At 38.9% G+C, this 22106-nt stretch overlaps 1 long non-coding RNA gene across 1 annotated transcript in view; it reads left to right on the forward strand.

Annotated features, from left to right (window-relative positions):
- Positions 1-22106, forward strand: part of LOC108304691 — a 116296-nt gene that overhangs the window by 47661 nt on the left and 46529 nt on the right. The window contains exon 2 of the long non-coding RNA XR_001825363.2: positions 19866-19955. This is a non-coding gene — a long non-coding RNA (uncharacterized LOC108304691). The remainder of the gene's footprint in view (positions 1-19865; positions 19956-22106) is intronic.

Below are 22106 nucleotides of genomic sequence, written 5' to 3' on the forward strand. Positions count from 1 at the left end.
TCAGACTATTTTTTGCTATTGACTTGTTTGAGTTTCTTGTATATTCTGGATACTAATCCTTTGTTAAATAAATAGTTTGCAATATTTTTCTTTTATTCTGTAGGTTTTCTCTTCACTCTGTTGATTGTTTTCTTTGCTGTGCAGAAGATTTTCAGCTTGACATAGTCCCATTTGTCAATTTTTGCTTCTGTTAATTTTGTGAGATATTGCCCACAAGTTATTTCTATGCTTCAGAACCATGGATACAAATGACATTTGGGTCCAGTTGATTCAGGTACACTTTCTTAATGATAGACTAGAGGATTTTTTGTTTGTTTTTTGTTTGTTTGTTTATTTTAGACAGAGCCTCACTTTATCACCTGGGCTGGAGTGCAGTGCCATGATCTCAGCTCACTGCAACTTCTACGTCCTGGGATCAAGCGATTCTCCTGCTTCAGCCTCCCAAGAGGCTCTTTTAACTCCAGACTTTATAAAGATAATGAACAAAAGGTTCAGGTTCAAAATGTGAATACATTGTTTAGAGTATTGGTTTTTAACCATTTCATGTTTATTCTAGGTAGCACAATCACATTCATAGCTACAATCAGTCAGTGCCAATAATTAATAATACCAAGCATTTATTGAGTCTACTGTATGCCAGGCACTGCATGAAGACCTTTATGGTACATTTGCTAATTTCATTTATATACCAAGTCTAAAGTTAATCCTTCATACATCATCTAGAGTCATCTTTCAAAACATGTAAATCTGGTCAATCAACCTGCTTAAAATATTTTTCTTAGAAAAAAATCCAGTTTTTTAACATAGCCTACAAAGTCCTCCATGATCTCCCCTTTTGCCCACATCACCAACCTTTAGTGTCTCCCTTGCTGACACTGGCTTGCCTTCTTTTTCTTTAATGCCTAAATTCTTTCCCAGCTCACTGCTTTTGCATGTGGCTTTCCATCATCCTTGGAACTCTCTTCCCCCAGACTCTATCACAAGATTGCCTCCTTTGCACAATTTAGGATATAGGTGACGTGTTCTCTCTCTAGGAGGCCCTCCTGAACCATCCTAGCTAAATTATCATGCTGTCTCCTTGCTCCTAGGTCACCCTCTATCCCATCACTCTGTTTTGTGTTCTTCATATAAGCTAGCATTATCTGAATTTGTCTTCTGGATTCATTGGTTTATATGTCAGTTCATTCCCACTCAAGTGTTAGCCCCAGTTAAGACAGGATTTGTATTTGTTTTATTAGCTTGCTGCTGTGAGCGTATAACAATAAATTTTTTTAAGTGAATGAACAACTTAGCAATGTGGGTGCTATTTTTCTCCCAAATCATTGAGGCATGCTTGTGCTAAGTAATTTATACAAGGTTTGATCTCAGAAAAGTCATTTAACCCCTCTATGAACTCAGGATTGCCTAAGCCCAAATTCCATGCCTTAACAACTATACTACCCTTTACAAGGTTATAATACTTCTATTATGTATAAAAAAATAACTACTTCACTGTCCTTTTGGTAATTAGTTAGATAAGCGTGTATAAAAGGAAGTTATTTAACTCCCATATCCTATCCTGGGTCTGAAGTGAAGAGGACCTAAATATCACAGGTTGTCACAGAACTTTTATTTTACAAAGGAGGATCTGCCAAGGAGAGAACATGCACCAATATTTTGATCCCCTGCCATGAATGAGGCATGTTGTAAGCGTTATAATGATTAACACCTATTTGTTATGAACACCACCACACAGAGGAAGAAATCGACATTAGGAGATTAAAAAAATATGCTTGAATTTGCGTGACTTGGTAAGAGTGGAATATGAATACTCCTCTGTATGAATCCAAAGTCTGAATTTTCCATGACACCACTTGCTTATTGAGTGGTAGCAGTTCTTAAGAGTAAAATGTGAAGATTTTTACTGTTAACAGCACCTGCATTTCTTCTTTTTCACTGACATTTGAATATTCCCAGAATATAATATGATATTTTTTATCAGAAACCTGACTTCCCTCTTGTTCAGCAACAACAGAATGTTATGCCAAATTAAATAAAGCCACATTACCTAAAACAGACCTACCAGAAACAAGCCAAAAGGTGGGATGGTGCTCAGCCATGGATGCAATTTTGAATCTCCCAAGCAATTAAAGAATTTATTTGTCCCTGGGGTGATATAAAACATGAGCTGTCTTCTCCTTTATAAATAGATTAAGAAAGATCTGTGTGGAAATTTTACTTAGAACTTAATAATTGGGCCCAAATCAGTCATGTTATTTTAAAGCCTAGATTTGACGCTCCTGCTACTTTCATGGAATATGGAACAAGAAACTGCACGCATATGTCAAATGACCAGCCTAGGATCCTCAAAATCTGAAATCAACATGGAGGAAAATTCCACTGGAGGAAATGTCCATTTTCCTGCTTCCTCCAATCCTCAATTAAGATTTCTCTGAATCTGTAGATAATTGCGTGCAATTGGCCTTAGCAACACTCTAGCTCCCCATGGAACCAGGCTTCACAGACAGTGGCAAAGTGAAAATTATTCAATGCCCTCCCTTGAAAACATTATCATTAGAAACAGGGTCATAGTAAAGGAATCTGCTTGCAGTTGACAGCATCTCTCCACGTCAGCAGCATCTCATTTCCTGATGAAGCATTCAGTTCCCCATCCTGATGGGAACAAAGCTCTTATTTCATCCACAATGTCTGTCTTTTGGTGAGCTTCTTGCCCTGGACTTAAACTCTTTTGAAATTGTTTCCCTTCCTCGGATTTCCAAAAGAAACTGCTTCCCTCGCAAGTGCTCTCCTGACAGCCTTTTTCTCTTACTTTAGAAGACACATTTAGACACTCTGTTCCAGCAAGAAGTTCAACCAGGACAATCGGCAGCATACACAACTCAGATTTGAAGACTTGGAGGGATGATAAAACACAACGTTGCTGTTGGCTGCTGCCCTGCGAGAGCCAGCTGTTCCTTCCATGCAATCTACATCTATGCTGATAGCCATCTATGCAGAGAGTTCTCCTGAGCACTCTGCCCACAGCTGAGCTTCCAGGGTCTGTGACACATGCAGCACCCATGGCTTCTGTTAATGCAGGATTGCCACAAAAACACAAAGGGGCAATGTGCTCTCTCAGTACTAGACTCTTCTTTCTGAGATTTCTAAATAAACAAACAAAAAATGCTGCAGCTAGGCTCTTAAAATATTCTTGCCTAGTAGAAAATCTTAGGGTTTTCATATTTGGAGAACGCATACTGCTTTGCTGATATATCTATGAAATCATTCTTGTCTTGGCTTTTCTCTTAAAGCATGGCATCATTTTAATCATGACTTAAAAGAAAATCCCATGATATTTAGCCTGTTTCTTAATCATGCTTTTCTTGTTGAAAACCAAAATCTGTCCTCTACGTCTGGGAGGTTAAACTGTATCCCAACCTTGAAACTACTGGAAAAGAACCTGGATCCTTTCTTCATGAACAAACAACCCATTTGCATCAATCGCACCCCTCCCTCTGGTCTTTAATTCCAATGTACCCTCTTTCTCTCCTTCCTTAGGTGTCAGCATTTTCTTAACTCATTCTCTCAAACATTGGCTCTACTGAGAGCCAGCTAAAACTGCATATTGACTCAGGCATTCTGGCCTTTGGCACACTTGTCTCCAAGCAAATTATAGTTTCTGTTTTCTTCTGTAGTTTTCTGAATTTAGAATCTAAAGTATGTTGGTGGACTGGATTATCCAGGTCTCAGAATACTGGAGAGTTGTTAAAAAATAATGTGTTTGGTCAACAATATGTATACTTAAGTAGAATGATGCCTGAGCTATATTAGTTTAAAAAAATAAGTCATAGATGAGTCCATATATTTTATCTGGTTTGTATTTAAAATATACATTTTTAAATTATAAAAATTTTTAAATTTTAAAGAATTAGCAAAAATAATATTAATAACAATAAATTGGTAGAAGGCTAATCCGTTATTATGGTGAGGTTAGATACAAAATAAAGGAATTTTAACTTTGTTTTTACCTGAGTCAGTAGTTGCTGCTGCTCTCTAACTATCCTGCTGTTGGAAAATGCTGAACTATATTTCTTCTTGTTCTATTGAGCATTTACATAAACCATAAATGTATTTTTCTCTTCAACTTTCAGAATGCAGCATTCATTCTGCACTGAAGGTGCTGCCATATCCCCTTCTTTCTGGCAGGTTCATGAAACTTTTTCTCACTCCATGCTGCAAAGAGGGACCTTGCAAGTCAGTCTCTTATCAACACCTCGCTGCAGATCCATGAGCTATTCAGGGGGTGAAAAAGCAGAGGACTTTTCTTCTTTTTGCCTTTCCTAAAGTGTCAGGAAGAGTTTTCAGGGGCTAACAAGCAAGACCATCTGAAGCCAGGCACCAAGAAGGTCTTAGCCATCAGGGAGAAGCTGAGCTTGAGGACTGAAGCCAGGAGAATGAAAGTGGGAACTCCAGAGAGGTGTAAGAAAGCAGAGCAGGTACCCATGGACAACTTGGTCAACTATTGACCAAAATAGGGGGAGTGGTGCCAGAAAATAGGAACCAATGGAGGATTTGCAGTAGATGCTATAATTCGGTTGTGGGATGCAGAGGCAGAAAGATAGGGGTCTAGATCCAGAGGAAGTACCAGCTTAGATGGTTATCAGGAAAATTTGGGGGTAAGGGCTCAGTTATCAGAAGTAGAGCACAAGCTCAGGAAGGCACTAACAATAGGACCGATTCATGCCCAGCTGCCTCATGGACCAGACTCAGGCACCTTTTAATCCCTCCTAGCAAGGAAGGACGGGTCCCACTGCCTGAGGTCAGACTGAGTCTGCAGGTCAAATGGGCCAAATTGTGGGAAAGAAGAAATTTAGAAGGCCAGTGAATGAATACATTATATCAGCCAGAGTGTGGGATGAGGACCATTTCAGGGTCATTTAGGACTAGCTACAAGTGGAGCCAAGGCCAGCCTGATGCTGACATCAGTTACAAAGTTTAGAAAATATAAAATCTACCTTTTTTCCCTCCCTTCTGCACATTCATTGGACATCAGATACTGAAATCCAAAGCATGTCTTCAAATTCTCGAGCTGTGAGGCATAACAAACAAGATATAAGTAACTGAACAAACAAAAACCCTGGAACAACACTCTGCAATCTTTGTTGGGAAAAGCGTTTACTTCTATGGAGCCCACAATGAGTCCCATCCACGGCCTTTAACCCTGGTTGCAATTTGCACTTCATGTCCAATTTAGAGGAACACTCCCAATTTCTTTAAATCACATTTAATTTGTTTCTTGGAAATTCTAATGTGTTCCAAGAGACCAACTTCCCTGTTGCCAAATCTCCTCTTGGCCTGATCTTTCTCATCTCAGGTTCTGAGGCATTGTCCATTCTGCATCTCACACAATGTTACTCACTTCTTTGTCAAATGGCCTGGATAAGTTGCAATAGTTTCTTCTTCCAGGTCCCCATTGCTACAGCAGGCTGATTGTTGGAAAGGGTGAAAGCGGATATGGGTAGGAGGTAGTTAGACGATTACATTTTTTCCTTTAACTGCCAATAAAAATTGTTGAGCTATAGACAATCCAACAGGGTCCTGTTAGAATAGTTATATTCTGGGAACTCACCAAATAGAGGTCAACTTTTGGTAATATTTATTTCAGTAATACAAATTGCAGGTAGAGAAACACAAAAAAATAACTTTGGGCAAATTTAACAAGCCATTGTATTTGTAGATTGAACACCCAGTGAATCAACATACCTTCAAATCTAGCACATTTTGAAATTTAAAATTTTGAAAAAAAACTGCATTCTTTTAGCAAGCACTCCAAGTTCTAAAAGGCAATCTGTGTTTCTGTTTAAAATCAGGCTAAATACATTTAGCTTTCTCCTCCTCAAGGCATGGTTGGTTCAAATACTATTCTGACATTACCTCCCAGAAATTTCTGCTGATATAGTTTCAAGGCGATAGACTTTCAAGAAAAATGCCTAGGATGTTTCTCTTAATCCTGTTCTTGTAAGTCATCATAGTTGATAAACAGATGATGGATCCCTATCCTACTTCACCAGCTGCTGCTTTACTCTTCTGGCTGCTATCTAGTGAGCCACCTTCTTACAGCAATTCATTTAAAAATGTTTAACCTGCTTTGCATGCACATGCAAGCATGGTACTTGGTGCAGTGAAGACCAAGATGAAAAGACAAGAGTATTTTGTACAAAGTGACCACAACAAATATTTATAAGATCAAGAATTGTATTGAATGTAATTATTTCACTGATGGGACAAAATGAGAATAATCAGCTCTATTCGTATTAATAAAGGAAGTTTTTAAAGACAATAAGACATTTGAAAATCTTAAAGGATGTGTGTGTTTCACAGACCTACTGGGAAGGGGCTATGGACTGAATGTTTGTGTCCCACCAAATTCATACATTGAAGCCCTAACTCCCAATATAATGGCATTTGAAGGTAGGGACCTTTGGAAAGTGATCAGGTTTAGATGAGGTCATGAAGGTGAGTCTCCCATGATGGGATCAGTGTCCTTATAAGAAGAGAAATAAAAACAACAGCGCTCTCTCTCTCATTCTCCCTCTCTCTAGATCTCTCTCTCTCTCTCTCTCTCTCTCTCTCTCTCTCTGTCTCTCTTGCTCTCTCTGTCTCTCTCTCCCCTCTCTTATCTCTCTCATCTGTGTATCTCCTTCTTTTCTCTCTCCCTCTCTCTCTACTTTCTCTCTCCTGTCTCTTTCATCTCTGTCTCCCTCTCTTCTCTCTCTCCATCTTTTTCTCTCTCCCTCTTTTTTCCCTCTGCCTTTTTCTCTCTCTCTATCCTTCTCATCCCTCTCTCTCCATCTCTCTCCTCTCTCTTCCCTCTCTCATCTTTTCTCTCTCTCTCTCTCTCTCTCACCTCCCACCGACCCGCCATGTGAGCACACAGCAAGAAGGCACCCATCTGCACACTAGGAAGAGAGCCCTCACCAGGAACCAAATCTACAGGAACCTTCATCTTGGACTTCCCAGCCTCCAAAACTATGAAAAATTAATTCCTGTTGTTTAAGCCATCTAGTCTATGGTATTTTGTTTTGGCAGCCTGAGCAGACTGTAACAAAAGTTAAAAGGGATGAAGAGCATCCCCAACAGGTGGAACAGCTCAGTGTCACAAAGTATGGAGATGTACAATGCCTTGGCCACACTGGGCAACTAAAGTCACTCATACCACTGCATCATAGAGGGAGCGGCAATGGCAAGGACCATACCTCAAAATCTGACAGGCACCATTCCACAGGAAGCACAACCTTCTGCCTCTCCCAGCCACAGTGAATTGTAAACACTTACAGGTGTATCATTCTATCCTTAAGATATTTTAAAGTGATTAACATAAATAAAAACATTGCTGTACACTTTTAAAGCACTTTCCTACCCATAGCCCATCTAACTTATTGCTGTAACTCTGTGTGGTAAATAGAATTATCCCTGTCTTTACAAAGAAGGGAACTGAAGATCTGAGTGGCTTGCAGGGGGCAGCCTTAGTTACTCCCTCCTCACTTCTCTCAATGCCATTTGTCAGAAATTTTGCTACGTGCTCCCCACATGCTTCAGAATTCTTCCTTCATAAAGAAAAGATTCTGCCTCACCTCTAGAAAAGAACCATTTCTTATGCTTCTTTTTATTTCCAGTACTGAATTCTTTAACAGGCATATAAAAAGATTCTTCTTTCGGGGGGGTGGAGTCTCGCACTGTCACCATGTCACCAGACTGTAATGCAGTGGCACTATCTCAGCTCGTTGCAACTTCTGCCTCCTGGGTTGAAGTGATTCTCTTGCCTAAGCCTCCCAAGTAGCTGGGATTACAGGTGTGTGCCACAACACCCGGCTAAGTTTTGTATTTTTTAGTAGAGACATTACTAGTACCTCTCACTCTACATAATAGGAAAATTTCTGAAAATGTATATACAAACCAAATCTAAAGTATTTCATGCTATAGGAAAGAGTACTTGATTTTAAACAACATTCCAAAAGATGTAAGATAAAACTTGTTTAATTTTTTAAATAAATTACTGTATATGAAAGTGAACATGATCTTTAAATATTAAACATTAAATATTCAATATTAAATATGTTAAATTGAATATTAAACTAACAATATTAAAATAAGTTAAAAAAGAAATCCGGTGGTTTTTATCTTGCATCTTTTGGATATTAAGTAGAGTTCTAGAGGAAAATATCTTAGGGTAAAAGTCTATTTTCTTGGAGTAAGTCTAGAAACTTTTCCAAGAGGTTATTTATTCCTATTTAGACTACAAAGAGAGTATTTTAAAAACCCAACCATACATCGTTAGGAAGCTTAAAATTTAACATATAGATGACCAAGTGTGCAGAAAAATAATTTCTTTATTTTTTTAAAACTAATTTCATCTTCCCAGTAGCAGAAAAAAAATTCAAACTTGCCACTTAAAAGCCACTCTCTTCATTTAAAACAGTCTCTTTTCATTTAGCTCTGGTTTAGTTTTATGAGCATATCTAGACAACCCAAATTTCAGACTTCTTATAGCCACTTAATTAAAGTTCACAAGGTTGGAGACAATTGTAATTATGCATAAAGGTTAAAACCAACACAGAGAACATTTTGGGTCGCTCTGTGCAAAAGTGGCTCTCCCTGGCACTGGGTCCCTCCATGCCAGGATCAAGTTGATTGGAAGTAATTTCCAAGTCCTTTCGTAGCTCTGGGCTCTGGATTCAGGGCTTTCTGAGTTCAAACCTTTCTGACTTATAAATCATACTAATGGTGCAACCTTAAGCAAATCATTTTAATCCTTAGCCTCCTCATTTGTAAAATGGGCAACTGCTTCATGGGAATTGCCAGTGAGAACTGAATTAGATAACCGCTGTAAGGGCTTTGATGCCACTGCCTCTCACACTTATCTCACACTTATTTTTAAAGCCCTCAAAAGTCTAGTTTTGAGGGATTTAAAAATTCCTGAACAGCTACGTACAGGTATTTTTATAGAATGTGGTAAAATAAATTATTAGAAATTAAAAAGGTAAATAAATACAAACAGAAGGCCAAGTCACTATAAAAGTAACTACTCACTTTAATTTTTGTGAGTATCTCATTGTCACCTGTAACAGTTTTTATGCTCTGGTCTGCAGGTCACTTTAGTAACACTACACAATGTCTAGCACAAACACACACTCCATAAATGTTAACTATCAATGTATTTACTGAATCTCAGTAAACAGACCAGAGAGAGGGTCAGATAGTATTCATATTAACTCAAGCTCAGTGCCATCAGTTCACAAATAATAAGTATTCATTAAAGACAGAATAGACACAAAAAAATCCAAACCGTGACCACATGTATAATCATTATTCATTTATCTTAAAAAATAAGATGCTTGGCCGGGCACAGTGGCTCATGCCTGTAATCCCAGCACTTTGGGAGGCCAAGGCGGGCAGATCACTAGGTCAAGAGATCAAGACCATCCTGGCCAACACGGTGAAACCCCGTCTTTACTAAAAATACAAAACAATTATGCGGGCGTGGTGGCATGTGCCTGTGGTCCCAGCTACTGGGGAGGCTGCGACAGAAGAATTGCTTGAACCCAGGAGGCAGAGGTTGCAGTGAGCTGAGACTGTGCCACTGCACTCCAGCCTGGTGGCAGAGCAAGATTCTGTCTCAAAAGAAAAAAAAAAATGCTTTAGGAATCATTTTATAAACGAGAAAACTGCAACCGAGAAGTGTTAAAGGACTGGCCAAAATTCATAAAACTGGTTTGCAAACCTGGATGCACATTAGATCACCTGAGAGTCCTTCTAAAACTGCTGCCAAGGTGCCACTCTAAACTAATTGAATCAGAGTCTCTGGTGCTGGGAGCTGGGCATGGAGTATTTTTAAAGCTGCGCGTATGATTCTAAACTTCAAGGCTTTGTTAGGATTTTCCAATAGAACTTCTCACTGGATGAAGCCAGATTCTTGTCTCTTAACCTGCTATCCACAACGTCACATCACAGTTACAGTGGAGGCCACGATATAGGGGAAACATTTGCCTTGGGAGAATATAGACAAATTAATTTTGTGAAAATCAAAATTTAAAATACAGGCACATATAAATTAAGCAGATGACTAATGAACCTAACCCATGACCTGTACAAAGGTACCTGGCTCAGTTTCTCTAAATGTCCACATGTGTGGGTGTTGAACCCCAAGAGGAACCCTAGAGGAGCCGAAATTGAAGGGTGATAGGGTGCACTCTGCATAACCTTTTAGATTGAGCTTGGAATTCAAGGCACAGTATTTTTTAAATGAAATATCTTATTTCATCCCTATTTCCAGAATTGTAATCAGAACTCAGGCTTTTATGATGTATTATTTTTCTCATTTGGTTTCCCTTGGAAGAGAATTGAAACTCTGAGTCTTGGCCACTCTTCCGTCGCATTCTGATTTCCCCAGTTAGTGGGCCAGAGTGCTTCATGTACTTTCCTTAATATCAATGGGATTGAAGTGGATTCTGTGGAAAATGTACAATGGAGATTTATAGACTTCAAAAACATCATAAAAAGTAAGCGAAATGTTGAATTTTTCTTAAAGGTAAATGTGGTACATTTGATGTGCTTGCCAGTGTTTGGGGAAAAAGCATTTAAACTTTCCAAGGCTTCTTTGATTTAGTTTGTATTCAAAATATTAGTTCCTAAACTTCCCCTGTGCAGGAGTCACTCTGAGCTGATTGGGAAGGTCATAGACACACAATAAGTAGTGAGATAAATTTGATCACATCATAAGGAAAACTGTGTAACCTACTAAAGCAGGAGATTATGAGGGAGAAAATATTCTTGGAAAAATTCTGCTTATTTATCATTTAGCCTGGCTACCTCACATTTCTCATTCCGTCTCACCTTAAATGCCACTGTCTTGGCTAGTTTGGCTCTCTGTGTTATGTTAGATTTTTAAAAACCCTATTCTTCTACATAGTGATTATTACAACTTTATTTGCTTGATGTATGTTTCTTTCTGGAGTGTAAGCTCCATGTCTACCTTGTTCTATTTCTAGCACCACAGTACCTAATACTGTGCCTGGTATAGAGTACTGTTCAGCCTGTTGAATGAATGAATATGCCTCTTACCAGCACAGCCACCCCTACACACATTGTTTTAGTGAATATGAATATTTGCTCAAAGAGTAGTGGGAAGCATACTCATTTTAAAGCTTTTGTAAGGTCTTTAAGTTCTGCTTTATGAAACCCACAAAGGACTCCAAGTTTCAGCCGTCATTACAAAACCAAATACCACTTTTTAAGATGGTTATAGATGGGCTGAAACCTTAAATTCAGAATCATTTGGGCTCAAATCTTGAGGCTGCCACTTGTTAGCAATTTACCTAATTGCACAAAGCCTCAGTTTTCAAATACATAAAATGTCCCACATGATGCTATTCAATAATGAATAGCATACCACAGAGCATGGTTGTAAGGATGGAGTAAGATTATATATAACTTAAAAGCTAGCAGTTTCTGGTATTGGGTAGGTCCTCAGTCAATGCTTGCTGAGAAATTTGAAAAGAAAAAAAAGCAATGACAGTAATGCATAGAAGGTTTCCAGGTCTAACAGGGCGTTTCCAGCTGGAGAAGGCTCAGATAGTCGTTCATTGTGACTGTGCCCTGGGACCCCTGAGCCACAGCTCCTGCTGCAGTAACTTTTGTTCTACCTGTGGTTTCTGGAATCACATCAGAGATTTGTGATAATCTGAATTAATATTCCCTCTATAATAATGTCAGAAAATCTGAAACAAATATTGCCCCTAGTTTTGCCTTGATTACTTTAAAACAAAACAGACTCAAAATTATTCTAGAAACTACAGTGTAAAATAATATATTGGTATACTATTTACAAAATTAATTGTAGAAAGTTTACCTACTATCAAACTCAGATACTCACAAACTTAGTTTCACTTTGATCTCCCTAATTTATTTTGAAGAGCACTTTGTACCTACTTTTTTATGTAAGCATTGCCTTAATCCAAAATCAACTATTTTTGAGCTGTTAACAACTTACAAAGTTTATGACTTTAAGGAAATTACTTAACTTATTTATGCCTTAGTTTTCTTAACTGTTATGTGTGATTAATAATAGTACTTATTCATATACAGTTGTCTGAAGCTTCAAATACGTTAATTCATATAAAGCTCATTAAAAGCATCTGGCAACTCATAAAAATTTAACAAATATTTGCTACATTAATAGGACTGACTAGATGAGTCTCATGCACACACACAAGAAACCATCTAAAAACATAATCAGTAATTACTGCTTATGGTGACTTTCTATGAAAATATTACTGTTCATGATGCTCAGAGTGTACACTTAATAGGTATTTTAAAATTTCTATGTAATTGAGGGCTGGTATAAACCAAGTCTTTTAAAAAATCTCATTAATGCACAGAAACATTCCAGAGTACACTGTAGATTAGAGTTTCTCCAATTGTAATGTGCTAACCATCTCAATCAAATACCTCTTGTGCTTTTAAAGATATAGGTTCCCGGGCCCCACTCAGTACTATTGAATCTGAGAGTAAGAAGCCAGGGAATATGCTTTAAAAAAATTTAAACAATATTTAGATATGCTGAAATTTACAAATAGCTTAAATAGATTGTATTTATTACTTTTGTTTCATAATGACAAAATGACATGTTCACAAAAATGTCATCATGCCTTATGTAGTAGTTAAAATAGAAAAACACAATGTTAGCCTAGTTCACTGAAACTAAGACCAGTAACAATTTTTTTTTTCTTTTCTTTTTTTTTTCTTTTTGTGGAGACCGGGTCTTGCTCTGTCACCCAGGCTGGAGTGCAGTGGCACAATCTCAGCTGACTGCAACCTCTGCCTCCTGATTTCAAGCAATTCTCCTGCCTCAGCCTCCTGAGTAGCTGGGATTATAGGTGCCCACCACTGTGCCCAGCTAATTTATTGTATTTTTAGTAGAGACAGGATTTCACCATCTTATCCAGGCTGGTCTCGAACTCCTGAGCTCAGACTATCCACCCACTCAGGCCTCCCAAAGTTCTGGGATTACAGGCATGAGCCACCTCACCTGAACCCAATAAACAATTATTGATCACTGCTATGTACCAGGCACTAATTAATATTTCAAGATATTAGCCTTTTTTCCCCCTGGGGAAGCTCACACTCTAATAAAGTTATTAATCTAGTCTCAGAAGATCTGAAATTCAGATAGTAATACTTTTCAAATCAAATCTAATTATTCCATTAAGTAGGAGTGAAATTGTATAATAAATACACAAGCAGTAAAGAAAATTTCTAACAGTCAGCCAACAAATATATATAATATTAATATGTCTGGCAGAAAGATCACATAATAATATGTTGATAAACTTTAAGGCAAGAAGAAAAAAAGAATCTCTGATATGAAACCAAGGTTAACAAATGCTGTATGAGCCACTGGTGCAATATATCAGGTCTATGACTTACAAAAACCAAGCACACAACTAGCAATTCTAGAGGAAACTATGCTCATCCCAGTGGATACACTTCGGTTTCCCTGGGGATAAGGGTGTTCCTGGGGACGGGGGTTGTAAAGTCTGTGCCTAAACATTATTCTAAATTTCCTACAATCTCTTATACATTAACCTTATAACTAGTATCCAACAGTGAGTTGGGAGAACTCAGCCCTGAAGGAAATACTTCTTTTACCTCTTCATAAAACAAGTTTCTCTGGAACCTGCCAGATGCTACTGGAGGTCATGAGTACCCTTGTTCCTGACCAACCAATCTCTCCCAAAGTTCAACAAAGCCCTGAGTCAGTCTATCAGAGGCCAAGAATAGTGTGCAAGAGGAGAAACAAAAGAGATCTATAACTAAAATAACAAAGAAACAATATTTTCCAACCGAAGTTGTCCTAGACAACCATAAAATTTAAACTGAGTGAAATATACTTTTATAACACAGACACTGGACAGTTTTACTCATAGGGAAAAATCTATGATATTTTAGTCTTCTTTGTATCCCTCATAAAAAAAGGAGATTTCCTTCTTATGTTAAAATGTATTTGTTCTTATCTGAATTGACTGGGTCAGTTTAGGTATTTGAAGGGACAAGAAAGTGGATGAAAAACATAAGGCACACACTGAGCTTTCTTTAACTACAGAAGTTTCAGTTTTTTTTTTTTAAGAGGTATATTTGCATTTTTCACCCCTAATTGAAGAACCAGTTCGTAATGGAAGAACATGGAGCTGAAAAGGTGCCAATGAAATAGCTGGGTTTCAGAAGCCATGGATGGCCTTCTCAATACAAACAGCATTTGTGGTTTCAAACAGGGAGTCTCTGTGGCTGGGTTAAGTGAATAGCAACTCAAACTAAACTCCATGTAGCTGATCTGACAAACAGGAAATGTGTAAACGGCTTCAAAACCACCAACAACTGTCAAGCAAGGGGACCGCCATGCTTCTATTTTATCAAAGTGACCCCTCTTCATTCCTTGCTTACCTGGCCAGTTTCTTCCTTCCAGAATGCAGTCATCATTCATCCTAGAACCAATCTTAATGTGGGCATTTTAGGCAAAACGTAATCAATCACACTCACATATAACATGCACAAACTATTAGCTACCATCATCTCTAATTTGAGATACTGTTTTGCCTTTGACTTATGGGCTCACTGAAACGTCCTAAAAAGAAGAAAAGAACAAAAACACAACAAGCAAGAAAGACAAACAGGCAGGTGGAAGGGAGGGAGAAAGGAAAAGAAGGAAGAAGGAAGGAATGAAGGAAGGAAGGAAGGAAATGAGAAGGAGGAAAAAAGAAAAAGGGGAGATGAAGAGAGAAAAAAGAAGAAATTGTGACCATCAATTTTTTAAAGACAAATGTCAGGTGTACCCTATAGAATCCCAGGCTAAGTACCTCTAGGGTACCCTTGATATTAAAGGCAGACTAAGTCAGCACAACAAATGACAGACAAAACCAAAACTCAGGTTCTCAAATCTCAGCTTTGGGCTCTTTTTGCTCCTAGCCAACTCCTACCATGCCATATAGAAAAGGAAAACTGTTTATTTATTGCTCTATTATGACCTAAACCAGGATTATTTGGCAATTGCTCTCCAGAAAGTTTAATGTCAAAACTTCAGTTTCATGAAACAACAGGTTTGGTCAAGGCCAAAATGCTTTGAGACTTTCTTTTCTTCATGGTATTTCCATTGCTGCTGCTTGCCAAAACCCAAACTACATACCCAGATGAAAATAAACATAAATCCAAAAACCTCAGAAATGGCCTGAGCTTAGTGCAAAGAGTGAATGAATGATGGCTTAGGTTCACTTGTATTTTATCTGAAGTAAATCCTTCATTTTTATTTAGAACAAAATTAGTGTACTGGTAAAAAATTAAATATACCCTTCCACCTCCAACAAGAGATATCCAGAAATTCAGCCTACTCCATCAAATGTTGGGAAAATTCCAGTGATTGATGACATATTCCAGTTATTTCCTCCATTATTTCTAGTAAGGTGTCCAGCAAAGAATGGAGCTTTCTTTATAAAATAAAAGGAAACCTTGGGTCCCTAACTCTCAAAATCACTCATCCTTGGAGAAAAAAAAAAAATGATAGCACCTTTTGTGAGGGGTACCTTAATGTCAGAAACAACCAAGTGAGAAATTCTCTGGGTTATTATCATTTTGTTTATTTTTCTGTGTGGATTTAGTGACTTTTTTTTTTCTAATTTGGACAGGATGAGGCACATAAAAGCATTTATTAAAGGACATAATTTTGCCTGAAAATAAGCCCTGTCTGCCCCCACAGGATGTCAGTGCTCTCTGCAGACCTTGTGTTGATTACCCTTTATGGGAAGTAGTGGTCAACTCTAATTAACTAATTTACTTTCAACAAGTGTTTAATTAGGGCCTTTGCCCATATGTTATGCTCCTTTGAAGATTCTGCACAATGTCAGGACTTTATTAAAATACAATGAATTAATCTGGTTCTCTGACATATAGGTCTACGAGCATCTAGAAAATAAAATGAAACCATTGACAACTACTAAATGTAATAAATATATATTGAACAGATTAGAAAGGTTATTGGGCCAGCCACCATGAAGATAAAATACAGAGACTTCAGAGACTGGAATGGAAGATAAGCACATGAAAACCGAAGAGCAATCTTCAAAAATGGCATAATTATACTCACTGAGGGTAGACTGAGAATAATAGTCAACATTTTTTGACTTTTAACTGTGGACCAGATACTTTTTGTGCCCTGTCTCATTTGATACTCACAAGAACTCTTGAATCTAAATCATCCTCACTTTGCAGGTGAGGGAGCTGAGAGAGAGGTTAAATAACTGGCCCTGTTACATCTGGCAGGTTGCAGTATGAGGATTCAAACCTGGAAAGTCTTAGGGAATTTCTGAGGTACCTTAAAAAGGTGCTTTCCAAACTGTAATGTCTGTAGGAACCACCAGGGTTGGCTTGGGGATCCCGTGAAACTGCAGATTCTAATTCAGCGGGACATGGGCGAGGTCCAAGAGTCTGTACTTCTAACAAGCTCCAAGCTCCAGGTGTTGGTCCTGTGGCTCACCCTCCAACCATGCTTTGAGTAGCAAGAATTTAAGTGGACAGTGAAGATTTCAACAAGCCAAAATGTGGTAGAAAAGATGCTAGAGGCTATGAAGGATCAGAGAAGATCAACAAATGAATCCATGATGTGGAGCTAATTGCAGAGTCAGTTCTCCAATCCAGGGCCTCAATTTTCCCACCTGTAAATGAGTGTTCCCAGATGTAATAGAGTAAGAATCTATGATTCTATTATAGGATAAGAAAAGAGGGGACATCAGACCTGAATGAGAATTGCTTGCAGAACTCTTCACAATAGCAAAGACATGGGAATTAACCTAAATGCCCATCAATGACAGACTAAGGAAAATGTGGTACATACCGTGGAGTACTATGCAGCCATAAAAAAGAACAAGATCATGTCTTTTGTGGGAACATGGATAGAGCTGGAGACCATTATCCTGAGCAAACTAATGCAGGAACAAAAAATCAAGTGCCATAAGTTATCACTTAGCAGTGGGAGCTAAATTATGAGAATTCATGGGCACAAAGAGGAGAACAACAGACACTGGTGCCTACTTAAGAGTAAAAGGTGGTGGGAAGAGGGGAAGAATCAGAAAAAAATAACTTTTGGGTGCTATGCTTAATACCTGAGTGGCAAAATAATCTGCACAACAAACCCCCATACATAAAAATCCTGCACATGTACTCCTGAAACTATAACAAAAGTTTTAAAGAATAAAAAATTAGAAAAATAAAAAAAACTTTTTGCACAGTGTATTAATAAGGATGTTGGACCCAATTCTCCAGATTCCTAGGCGCATCGACCAAGTGAGTAGGTTTAGGAAGAGACATAGAAATCTAGAAAAGGCAGTCTAGAATTTGGAAGTTTTCACAAATAAAACTTATATATGTGATCCCAGATATGGATAAATTAATTATCCAAGAATAATGACAGCTCCTATTTACTTGGTGCATAGTCTATGCTACTCATGCAGTAAATGTTGGATATTTTATATGTATGTTTATAAAATATGCAGTCCTCACAAAATCTCTGCAATGTTTTTGAACTAGATTTCAAGTTATGTGAGCCTATAAATTTTCTTTTTATTTAAGCCATACTGAGTTGGGGATTTTGTTCCTTTCAGCAAAAAATACCCTAACTAATTCACATCTTCTATGCCAGGCATTGTAGATTTAAGATGAGTTTCCCCAAAAAGCTCAGTGACTCATGGTGGGGGAAAGGGTGTCAGACAAATAAAGTTGTGATAAGTTTCAAAACAGAGATTGATTCAAGTTGCTATGGAAACACAGGGGCAGGATAGCAAAGTTTTAGGAATGGAGAGGCTGACTTAACTATTGAAGAATGAGCAAACAGAATGGGTAAGGAGGGCATCCCTGGTGAAGGGATTGGCTTGAGCAAAGGCATAGATATGTGAGAGAGCATTTCAAACTCTGCAAGCAGCTAGTCTTATCTGCCAGTCTAAGTAATAGAGACTAGCAGCAGTTCTGTTCAGGAAACAAAGAATGATTTTTATCTCCTCTAGCCACCATGCAGAAAAAGCATATGGTGCTGGGTGTGGTGATTCACACCTGTAATCCCAGCAGTTTGGGAGGTCAAGGTGGGTGGATCACCTGAGGTCAGGAGCTTGAGACCAGCATGGCCAACATGGCAAAACCCTGTCTCTACTAAAAATACAAAAATTGGCCTGGTATCGGGGCAAGTATCTGTAATCCCAGCTACTCGGGAGGCTGAGGCATGAAGAATCGCTTGAACCCAGGAGGGAGAGGTTGCAGTGAGCCAAGAGCATGCCACTGCCCTCCAGCCTGGGCAACAAAGCAAGACAATGTGTCAACAAAAGAAAAGCATATGGGATGATACTACCTTGAGTCTCACAGACCTGGGCTTAAATCTCAACTTAGTCTCTCATTAGCTATGCCATCCTAAGTTTCTTAACCTTGCAAAGCCTTCATTTCCTTAAAAAAATAAAGGGGTTGATGATGTCTAATTTGCAAGTAGTTTAAAGTTGAAAGATGAGATAAAGTTCTTGGTATATTATTATAACTGATTATGATTCCTGTCTATATGCTAATAATATAAAGAAAAAGAGACATCATCCCTGCTTTGAGATACTCTAGTTGGAAAGTGCTATATGCAAGTAAGAAGTTTGCTGAGAATGAGGGATGCGCAGGACAGTATGAGAAGTAAGCTTTAAAACTTAGTTTGGTAATAATATAAATTATTAATTAATTTAAAGATAATATAAATAGGTGATCAAGTTTGTATTTAGGATAATGGCTTCCACAGCTGTGTCAAGAATTCACTGAGAATAGAGACAGCAGGAGGTGATTGGAGAGTGAGCTAGGAAGTCGCAGTAAGATGAAGAAAATTAGATAGAGGCTGGGCACAGCGGCTCACGCCTATAATTCCAGCAATTTAGGAGGCTGAGGCAGACGGATTTCTTGAGCCTAGGAGTTCAAGGCTGTGAGCCAGCTGTTATAGCTTCATTGTACTCTATCGTAAGACACAGAGGAGGGAGACTGTATCTCAAAAAAAAAGAAAAGCAAGAGAGAGAGAAAGAGGAGAAAGGAAGGAAGGGAAGAAGGAGAACGAAGGAAAGAAAGGAAAGAAAAGGAAGGAAGGCAGGAAGGAAGGAAAGAAGGAAGGAAGGAGGGAAGGAAAGAAGGAGGGAAGGAAGGGAGGAAGGGAGGAAAAGGAAGAAAGGAAGGGAGGAAGAAAAAGGAGGGAGGGAGGAGGGAGGGAAGGAAGGAAGGAAAGGAAAGGAAGGAAGGAAGGAAGGAAGGAAGGAGGGAAGGAGGATTAGAAGTGAAATTGCCTGGATTTCATGCCTAAGCTAATGGGATAATGATCATGTTTTTAGTTCTTTGATGTTTAATATTGGTGCCATTCTCCAGAAATTAGGAATACAGGCAGTAAAGCTAGAATCATCAAAATTTCCCATTTTTGTTTTCCTCATCTGATCTACCAAATGCTTGACCAACAATCATCCTTGTCCTGTAATCTGTGTCATCAATATGCAACGTTCAGCATACTGCATTACATTCTGCCACTCGTGTCTAAACTTTTCTCCATTTAGGAATTCTCTAAGTGCAGTCCTTAAACCAGCAACATCAGTATTATATGGAAACTTGCTAGAAATGCAATTTCTTGGAGTCCATTCCAGTTTCTCTGAGGCTAGGCCCAGAAGCTTGTGTTTAAACAAGCCCAACAGGTGATTCTGATGCATGCTGGATTTTGTAGAATCACAAGTCTATAATTACCTTCAAGAAGCTAGGTGTTTTGTTAACCTCCTGGCTTTCACACACAGAAAGTGCTCCTGCGAGATTCTGCTCCTTCCCATGCAGAGCAGAAGTGTCTTGAGGATGGAGCAGAGAAATGGCCCTGACCACAAATACAGGTGAGCTCCAACTGGGAGAGTTACAGTGAGTTTGGGAAGCTCTGTAACTAAATTGGCATAAACTGGGTTTTCTTCTCAAAGCAAATCAGAATCCCAGAGTGACCATGATACACTCTGAAAAACAACCTCACAATTAGTCCTGGATCAAAGCCCCCAACTCCACTAGGAGAAAAATTGGGGACCAGTGAAATATGTGAGAGAGAATCAAATGAAAAAGTGTCCCCCAAACATGCTCGTGTATATTGAGTCATTCCACTATTCTTATAGACAGAGGCACTCAAACTCCAAGAGACAAATATAATAGCTCATCATGCCAGGTCAGTGGGTAGAATTTCAGGGGTCAACAAGCCATGGTCTTAAAGGCTCCAGTTACAAACTAGACCACCAGACAGTTGCTCAATTGTATACTGGCCTCTGCGGCACAACCTCGTGCGTTTCAGGGTGGTGGGGGGGCAGGAGGTGTGTTGCTTGGCTCTCAGAGAAAAAGTATTAATCCTATCATGACCCTTAGGTCTTAGCTCCCAATTGCCCACTAAATGTCTGATTAAATGGCATCCCTGGGTGGGCTGCAATTGCTATGGAATCCTTTCCTGTCAGTTTTCAGAACAAAACCCTATGTATAGAAGTATTTTCTTTCTCATTAAATTTTTATTTCTTCATCCATTGAGCTCTTTTTCTTGGAATATTGTTGAAAGTGTTTAACTTAAACTGCTCCATCCCTGATAATATGAAAACTCTGATTCCAAAGTCTCCTTTCTCTAATGACAAGAGGCTGTGTGGGATGAGCTGGGTAAATATCTACAGCTGCTGGCCATCAGGACTGCTTAGTTTCTTACAGTTCATCTCCTCCCTGACCCTCCAAGCTAATTACACTCACAGCCTTGCTCACAGCTAGACATCCACAGGCAAGGTCTAGACATATAGGACTACACAGAGGTCAAATGGAGGACCTTTCATCTGTTTGTTTGTGTTTCCTCACTCTTAATAGGAATTGTTTAATGCAGGTAGCCAGACAAAAAGGGACTCACAATCTCAGCTCAAAATGTCCCAGGCCTTTGGGACACCTACTGTAACTGCCTCTATTCCAGTCTCTCAGGCTGCATTTTTACCACTGGCACCCTTAGAATCTCAGAAAATACTGGGCTCTGAGTCAGTTTGGGCAGGTTTCCTCATTTATGTAATCTTGACTTTCCTTATTTGCAAAATCAGGGTAGTTGTAAAAGTAAAATGAGAAAATGCAGGTAAAGTCAGTGTTGTGCCGAGTACATGGCACAACACTGAGATGATATGATTGTTGCAACATTGTGGGTGCTCTTCCCAGATCACCCAAGATGTGTTTTCACCATTTGTGTGTGCTTTCCTCAAAAGGCAATCAACTAATGATTTTTAGGTGTAAAAATATGAAAGCTGCTGAGTCCATTAAGACCACAAAGATGCTCTAGAATCAAAGAAACAAAACATGTTACAAAAATGAGGGAAAGGGTCCTCTTTGCTTTAACAAAATTGTTATGGCACAGCTTTGTGTTTATCTTCCTAAATTTGTGGTCATTAACAGTGCCAGTGCTCACACCAAAGGTGCTAATGTCCGTGCTAGTACCAGCTTAATGTACTAGTGGAGGCCATTACCTCAAGGGTGAGCAAGCGGCTTCAAGGTCTTGATCGGGGCAATAGCTGGAGCAAATCATTGGCAGGCACTTGTAGCAATGTGGACAGTTGAGAGAAGCTCAGAGGACTGTGAATTCTCTAGGTTCTCCTAAAATAACTAGGGAGTCTGGGGTGAGCTAAAAGTCCATTAATAGTAAGTAAAAAACAGAACCAGAAAAATATAAAGTGGCACTAAATCAGTATGAATTTTCTCCATGATGTTCGAGGTAAAAGAATGGCAGCCATAGAACTCCTTACCCCCTCCCCACAGCTCCCTCATCCCACAGAACCACAGAGGAAGAAGCCAGAGAATGGGGTGACCAAAGGAGAACAGCAGGTTTTTGTGTTGATCCAAATTTTTAATACCCAACTTGGCTTAGGTCAAGAACTAGTGATCAGCAGGCTATAGCATGAAGACTGCCCCTCAGCATCCTGTGTTTACATCCTCCTCTTTCAACTCACTCTGTACCTCCTGGCTCCCACTCGCAGAATACACCTATGTGAATT

This window comes from Cebus imitator, unplaced genomic scaffold (assembly GCF_001604975.1).
Source record: "Cebus imitator isolate Cc_AM_T3 unplaced genomic scaffold, Cebus_imitator-1.0 Scaffold56, whole genome shotgun sequence".
In the NCBI taxonomy this organism is placed as follows: Eukaryota; Metazoa; Chordata; class Mammalia; order Primates; family Cebidae; genus Cebus; species Cebus imitator.